This window comes from Hordeum vulgare, chromosome 7H (assembly GCF_904849725.1).
Source record: "Hordeum vulgare subsp. vulgare chromosome 7H, MorexV3_pseudomolecules_assembly, whole genome shotgun sequence".
Lineage (NCBI taxonomy): Eukaryota > Viridiplantae > Streptophyta > Magnoliopsida > Poales > Poaceae > Hordeum > Hordeum vulgare.
Genome location: NC_058524.1, coordinates 185,091,379 through 185,099,362, shown reverse-complemented (window position 1 = coordinate 185,099,362; position 7,984 = coordinate 185,091,379). Strand labels below are relative to the sequence as shown.

Below are 7,984 nucleotides of genomic sequence, written 5' to 3'. Positions count from 1 at the left end.
TAATGGGTTGGGGTTAGCTTTCTTTAGCATTGATATTTTTAAAGACATGGTTGCTTGTTGATATGCTTGAGTATTGATGTCTTTATGTCAAATTATAGACTATTGCTTTGAATCACTTAAAGTCAAAATGTCCATGCTAGAAAAGAAAAGAATATGTGATGAACATGATAGGCAACATTCCACATCAAAAAATTTGTTTTTATCATTTGCGTACTCGTGGACGAGCATGAATTAAGCTTGAACGTATCTATAATTGTTGATTGTTCCATCTTGATATATTATCAATCTTGGATGTTTTATATACATTTACTAGCAACGTTACATCATTTTTGGGACTAACCTATTAACTTAGTGCCAAGTGCTAGTTGTTGTTTTTTGCGTGTTTTTTTACTTTGCAGAATATCACAACCAATCGAAGTCCAAATGCCATGAGAGGAGGCCCGTGGGGACCACTAGGGCGTGGCAGGGGCCTCCCGCACACCCTAGTGGGCAATGGAGCCCATGGGAACCACCTTGATCTACCTCCCACTCTATAAATACTCTAAAACCCCCAAAACCCTAGAGGAGTTGACGAAATATTTTTTCTGTCGCCGCAGGTTCCAGAACCACGAGATCCAATCTAGAGGCCTTTTCCGGCACTCTGCTGGAGGGAGCAACGATCACGGAGGGGTTCTTCACCATCCTTGCTACCCTCGGATGAAGCATGAGTAGTTTGCCACAGACCTACGGGCCCATAGTTTGTAGCTAGATGGCTTGTTCTCTCTTTTTGATCTTCAATACAATGTTCTCCTCGATGTTCTTGGAGATCTGTTTGATGTAACTCTTTTCCGGTGTGTTTGTTGGGATCCAAAGAATTGTGAGTTTATGATTTGATCTATCCATGAATATTATTTGAGTCTTCTTTGAACTCTTTTGTGCATGATTGTTATAGCCTCGTATTTCTTATCCGATTTATTGGTTTTGTTTGGCCAACTAGATTGATTTTATCTTGCCATGGGAAGAGGTGCTTTGTGATGGGTTTGAACTTCCGGGACTTAATCTCAATGACAGAAAGTGACATGACACACATGTATCATTGCTATTAAGGGTAACAAGATGGGTTTATTAATACGTGAGTTTATCTTGTCTACATCATGTCATCGTTCTTAATGCATTACTCCGTTTTTCCATAAACTTAATACACTAGATGCGTGCTGGATGGCGATTGATGTGTGGAGTAATAGTAGTAGATGCAGGCAGGAGTCGGTCTATTAATCTTAGACGTGATGCCTATATACATGATCATTTCCTTGGATATCATCATGATTATTCGCTTTGCTCACAATTGCCCAAACGTAATTTGTTTACCCACCATATGACATTTTCTCGAGAGAAGCCTCTAGTAGAACTATGGCCCCAGGTATATTTTCTATCAAATATTAAAACCAAAAATACCTTGCTGCAATTTTATTTTCTTTTATTTATTTTGTGTTTTAGTTAGATCTATTTATCAAATCCTATACAATTTAGTCTATTTCAATATCATTGAGGGATTGGCAACCCCTCTACGCGTTAGGTTGCAAGTATTTGTTGTTTGTGTGCAGGTGTTGTTTACATAGTGTTGCTTGGTTCTTCTACTGGATTGATAACCTTGATTTTAGAACTGAGGGAAATACTTATCTCTACTGTACTGAATCATCTCCTCCTCTTCGGAGAATTCCTAACATAGCTCACAAGTAGCAAGAAGAATTTCTAGCGCGGTTGCCGAGGAGACATCATCAACACCTATCAAGTACCTACACATAAACTCTCGTCTCATTGCAATTACTTTATTTATCATTTGCATCTTGTTTTCATCTCCCCTACTTCTAAAAAGTTTTACAAAAAATACAAAAATATTTTTCATTTGCCTCTTTCTAGTTTGATCTTTTGCTTGCTTTGTCATTATGTCTAGGGTACCAATATGAGATTTTGAGACAAAAATTGAATACACGAGATGAGCTAGGGTTGGATATGAGATGGTGTTGGTAAAGATGTTGATGAAGATTGGTCCTCCCATGAAGGAAGAAGCGTTTGTGATGATGATGACTTCGACTTTCCCCACCAGGAGAGGAATTCCTCCGACAAAATCGCTTTACCGGAGAGCAAAAGGTCCTCTGCCCAGGTTTCCACCTTAAGACGGCGGCGCTTCGTTCCAAAAGTTATCTCTTGATTTTTTTTCTAGGGTAAAAGACGCCATCACATGCATATATGAACCATAAATCATTAAATGTAAATATAATACTTCCTCCGTTCCTAAATATAAGTCTTTTAAGAGGTTTCATTAGAAGACAATATATGAATGCATGTAGACACATTTTAAAATGTAGATTCATTCATTTTGCTCCATATGTAGTCGTTTAGTGAAATCTCTAAAAAAACTTATATTTAGAAACGAAGGGAGTAGTACATATGATATAATACATTGTATTAATTATTTTTTATGTTTTTATTACGCATATAATTCCGTAGCTACCGTTACAGCCAGATCCACCGGCCGAACATGTACTACCTTGCCTTCTCTTCCTCTGGCTGGCGGCCCTAAAAAAAAAAATCTTGGCGGCGGCGGCGGCATGGAGGTCCACGGAGGCGGAGACGAATCGGAGACGGAGATGAAGACCCCGCATTCCCCCTCAGGTCCTCCGAGCGACGACGCGGACTGGGCCAAGTCTACCGCCAGCACCGAGGACGACGACTATTGGACCGTCAGCGACGACGAAGAGGAAGATGAAGACGATGGTGAGACTCCATGTGTATCCTGGTGCAATTTGATCTCTGAATTACATATCAGTTCGCCTTGATCCAAGAAATTCTTTAAGAAAAGGTACAATTTTGGTGTTGAAACATTAAAGAATATATGGTGCTGTCTGTGTAACCTCCATACCCAAACGAAAGAGGAAGAATAAAAGATCAAGAAACTGGAGTTCAATTTCAACCGGATAGATTGCATTGCTAGTTTTATTTTGGATAGAGTATGGTAGCTACAAAGATTTTGGCATGTTATTAGCATTTGAGTAGCAGTGTAGCATACTGCTGCCCGATGGAAAATAAGATTGCCAATAATAATTAATATCACCAATTATTTCACGGTAGAGTTTCAAAGACAATGTTCGAGTGACTTAAAACCGTAATCTGGTTAATTTACTTGAGATTGTTAGTCTACCATAATCTGGTTTAAGTTCACTCATTTTAACCTTGTGCAGTTCCTGCCAGATTATACATGCTGTGAACATATTTGTAACCAGGTTGTCTTCAGAAACATAGGTTCTAATGCATAGATTCCTCGTTGAACATATTTGCAGAACGCACGCGCGTGCACACACACACATCACAGTTTTCTCTTCAGAAACATAGATTCCAATGCATATATACTATGTTTTGTGTCGCAACCAGGTTCATGCTAACCTTCCTCAGTTGATTGATCAGAATTTTGAACCATCCAATGATATCTCTTGTATCAGTATTATATGCTACTTCTGCTTGGATTAAACTCAAGATCCCTGATTTTTCTTCTGTTGATTGATTATTTCAATAATTTGCATGCAGATAAATACCACCATTTTACAGTTGATGATTTCCCAAGGGTTAGCAGCGACCATTGTGAGCAGAGTGATGCTCTGTACCTAAATTCAGATATTCAGCGAGGCCCTCCGACGATCCGTCTTTTCCGTGCATTCAATGATCCCCTTGTTGAGAAGCACAAACATTGCTTTGGTGACCAATATCAACTATATGATGAGTCTGAAAGTATGTGTCTATTTGAGCAAATTGTTTTTTTTTTGCCAACACTGCCGCACTGGCATACATTATATGAGTGTACCCGTACTAATTTGAAATCTCTGTATATGTGACATGCTTCCTTTATTTTTTTCAGTTAATGTAAACAACAATATTACTACCGTTAATTGCTCACACGGCTGCCGTTGCAATTCGATCGGCGTGCTGCAGTTCATTGATCTCAAAATTGCTGGCTATCGGCATGCCCAACCTGCATGTGCGAAGATATTTGGTTTTTTCGCAGCAAGGGATGGGGTTGAACCTCTGCGCAACTATGTCTACCGGCGTGGGATTGATAATTATGAAGCTGTAAATGTGAATCGGGATACGGTAATTCTGCCAACTTGCTTCTTTCTACCTGCACGCTTTTCTTATCACACCTGATGTAGCCACTATTCTTGCAAGTTTGTGATATACACTGTTTTTATGTACATATAGTAAATGGCTCATCCAGCGCCAAGTTTGGTAGAGGATCCTTGTGATCACTTTGTTTGGAAGCTTATATCTTTTAAATTAAGAAGGTACCCCCTCCGTCCAATTATAAAAACTTTTTTTCAAGCTAACATAGTTTGCGAAAACGTCTTATATTGTGGGACGGAACGAGTATCTTTTAATTTGGGCCTAGATCCAGTTAGAGATTACTTTTTTGAGGAAATTCCAGTTAGAGATATGATCTTTAATTTTTTTAACCTATATTGGATTGTTAGTCCTTCATCATCTAAAGATGACCCTCTATGAGGAATGAAGCAAGAAAGAGCTAGATGATTAGTTCTTCTATGCCCCCAGGGGTGGAGAGACTCTCCCCAAACCGTAGCACACAAGACATGTTAATCCATGCTGCACACATTAATAATGTGTATTCTAAGGGTATATTCAAAGTCTTCTTTAATGCGCAAACTCGAACTTATCTTTCATTGAGAGGGCAACATTCAATGTCAGATAATCAAAACAGAACACTTGTCTTCGTTCTATTCATGCACATGTGGTGATTATATGCCATCAATTCCTAGTAACTAATATATATGATGTAATGCTTGTTGATCCTTAATGTAGGGCATTGCACATTTATCACTGACTAGCCCTGCTCGATGTATTTGCATGATATGCCGTGTTTTTTTTGAATTCAAACTTTGTGTACGGACTGATGACCAACAAGAAGATGGGCCGAAGGATGACCTTCTGATCGAAGGGTGTACCGAGTTTGTGAACATGTTCAAAACAGGACCATTCATTGAATTTCGGCGTCTGTATGGGGAGAAGTGTGGATTGGATATGAAGTTTCTTGTGTTGCAGAATGCAGTTCAAGCAAAGTTGATGTCGAGATACTCCGTGCTCCTGGCAATGGCATTAATTTGAATCTTTATGCGAAGACCAGTGGATTCAGAGAAGTGATCCGCCTCTTTTCTGGAGTTACAGAATCGGGTTGTGGAATGAGTTTGGTCATTGGTGTGATGAGGCACAGTTATCTTAATTTCTGTATTGAAGGATCCCCGAAAGATGGCGTTTTTTCTCAAGAGCTGCCGTGCTGTATGTGGGAAGGTCGATTTGGTTCACGGTATCATGGAACAGTGCATGAAGTGGTGTATCTTCATGATTCCACAAAAATTTCTGTCAAGATTAGCTGGAAGGCTGTTGAGAGTTGATGTGGTTTGGAACGCTGAAGACTGGAAGAAGTTGTCATGTATATCCTTATGTCATTCGCAGCGAGTTCTGTTTACGGTATTTTATTGTATGTTCCATCAACATAAAACATTTTGTGCATCATGCGAAGAAGAACAATGCGGACAGTAGAACACATAGATATTGCATGTGCAAGAAAAAGAAAATTCAAGTAAACACACAAACTAACTGCAGAATATTAGTCTTACTGACATGGATCAACCATGTAGACAATACTTAGAGTGGTTCATTACAATCTACACCGAGTAACAGAGGATGGTTATGGAAATAATACTAGGAATAGAGTTCATACATTGAGCAGTAGTGATTAGTAAGTGACTCAATTAACCCATTATTCACTTGTTCACTTCTTGCTTTTGCTGCTGCTAGCTCTGCTTTTGGCACTTGCTGTGGCCTCGCTCAGTTTAGCCAAGAAATCCTCCCACTCTGTCCGACACAAGATTCGGAAACCCTTTTTAACATCCTTCACTATCTGTGAGCTGGCATGTGAGATGATAATGTTTCTATCATTCCCAGTTGCATGGTAAAAGGCTTTGCTGATTTTGCACCAGTTGTTTATCAGCCTTCTATTTGCTGCCCCAACGATACGGTTCAACCCACTGCTGCTCAGGAGATCCTCCCCCAACTGGCACATGTCAGGAAATCGCGGCCCTTCAAAGAACATGACAATCAGCACAGCTAAGGCCACCTTCTTCGCGGCATTGACATGTTGGTTCCCAGCCTCCATGAGTAGCGAAAGCGTGGAAGGCTCGGAGCAATTGCTGATATCCCAACTTCTGTGCTGCAACACCATCAGGACACAAGTCAGTGCACTGCCCGTCAGTATGGAGTGATGTAAGACCCCTTCATCATCTTGGTTGGCATCTTGTCAATCTCGTATCTGCGTCCATGGTTAGTGACAATGCCCCTGAACCAAGCCTGACGTTTAGTAGCCACCAGAGAGAGGCTCTTCTCGCCATCTCTGATTTCAATCACATATGTCCCACGCCTTGTGTTATCTTCGCCCAGAGTGACAGGAACAGTTATTGTATCCGTTCCATCAACGAGTTTGAACTTCACGTCTGTCGAACCGATAGCACCTCTAATGGCCTCCACACACTTCTTGTAATTCTCAGCGAACTTCTCAATGTCACCTATATCAAAGGTGGCCACCGGAGAAGGAATAGTTTCCTATATGGGTAAAGAAACATGCTTTAGAACAAAACTAATCAATCACATGTAACCGATCTATACAATTTGAGCAACATCCAGTGAGTACTGTACGATACATGAATCTTCAATTCTTTGTTACATGGAGTACTAATTAAAGGCTATGAGATTAGATCAAGATAAACAGTATGCACTATTACGGGCGTGCACATACAATTTCAGAAAGTTAGACGTGTGCAAATATGAAAAATCCCAAATATTGCTGAAGAATGCAACATGTTTGGATAAATGACCCTAGAAATCCGAGCTTTAAAGAAGGCACAATACTTCACTTAATTAATTTGTTAATAGTCCAGCTATAGCACTGTGTTTTCATATATTGTACTGCATGTATTTGACTATCATCAAAGTAATCAATGAAGGCATCCGTAGGGAAATATTGTCTTGAAGAGATCTACACACATTTTTGCACCAAGACCTACTTATGATAACCTCTAGAAAAAGGCCCCTACTTGCAATAAGAAGGCATGTGTTTTTCAGTAGAGGCAGTAACACCTATGTCAAGGATGGGTGCAGCTTCTTCAACTTTCCCTTTTCCTTTGTTCCCTGCCATTGTGCCTTACCTTTGAACTGCTGATGTTATTGCTTTTTTTTTGGAAAAGGAGGTTCAAACCCCCGGCTTCTGCATCAGTCGATGCATACAATCATTTTTATTAATTATTCTACATACATCAAACCATCCGAAGCCACCACTCACACCTACAAAACTCGAACGTGGAGTGCTCTCACTCCCCATATCTAAAACCGATGCCGTCACCGATACACCCACATAACGTATTGGAACCCACAGCCGGTGCAGCAGACCTAAAGCGTACACCACATGCACACGTTTTAGACGCCGCCATCATCATAAAGCCGCTGACCCATCTTCAGGAGAGAGATTTGTATCATCCTTGCCAGTCCGTCCATCCGTCGACGCCACCACGACTCGTCGGTCCAGATGCGAAGATTCTGGAAGATCTGTCGTGCGTAGCACCTGCCGGCCAGGCATGACACAACGTAGTACCCGTCGGCCAGGCATGACTTGACATCTCCACCGAAAGCTCCGTGCAAGATGATCGACGCCACCACGACGCCAAACAGCGCCACCACCCTGCGCTCATTCGTCCAGACACGAAGATTCTGAAAGAACTGTCATGCGTAGCACCTACCAACCAGGCATGACTCAGCGAAGCACCTGTCTGCCAGGCATGACTTGATAGTTCCACCAAATCTTCGGGCCAAACGAAGCCGCTCCATCTCCTGCCTCTGTCATCTAGCGCTGCTCCACAAACGATGCTCCCAAGAGAGAAATGGCAGC

General features: G+C 41.1%; 1 pseudogene across 1 annotated transcript; it reads left to right on the top strand.

The window, feature by feature from the left end:
* Nucleotides 1–2,507: 2,507 nt before the first annotated feature.
* On the top strand, nucleotides 2,508–5,631 carry LOC123411362 (annotated as a pseudogene). Its single transcript, XR_006613249.1, has 4 exons — nucleotides 2,508–2,757; nucleotides 3,565–3,765; nucleotides 3,893–4,125; nucleotides 4,849–5,631. The product of XR_006613249.1 is annotated as an uncharacterized LOC123411362 (transcript).
* Nucleotides 5,632–7,984: the final 2,353 nt, after the last annotated feature.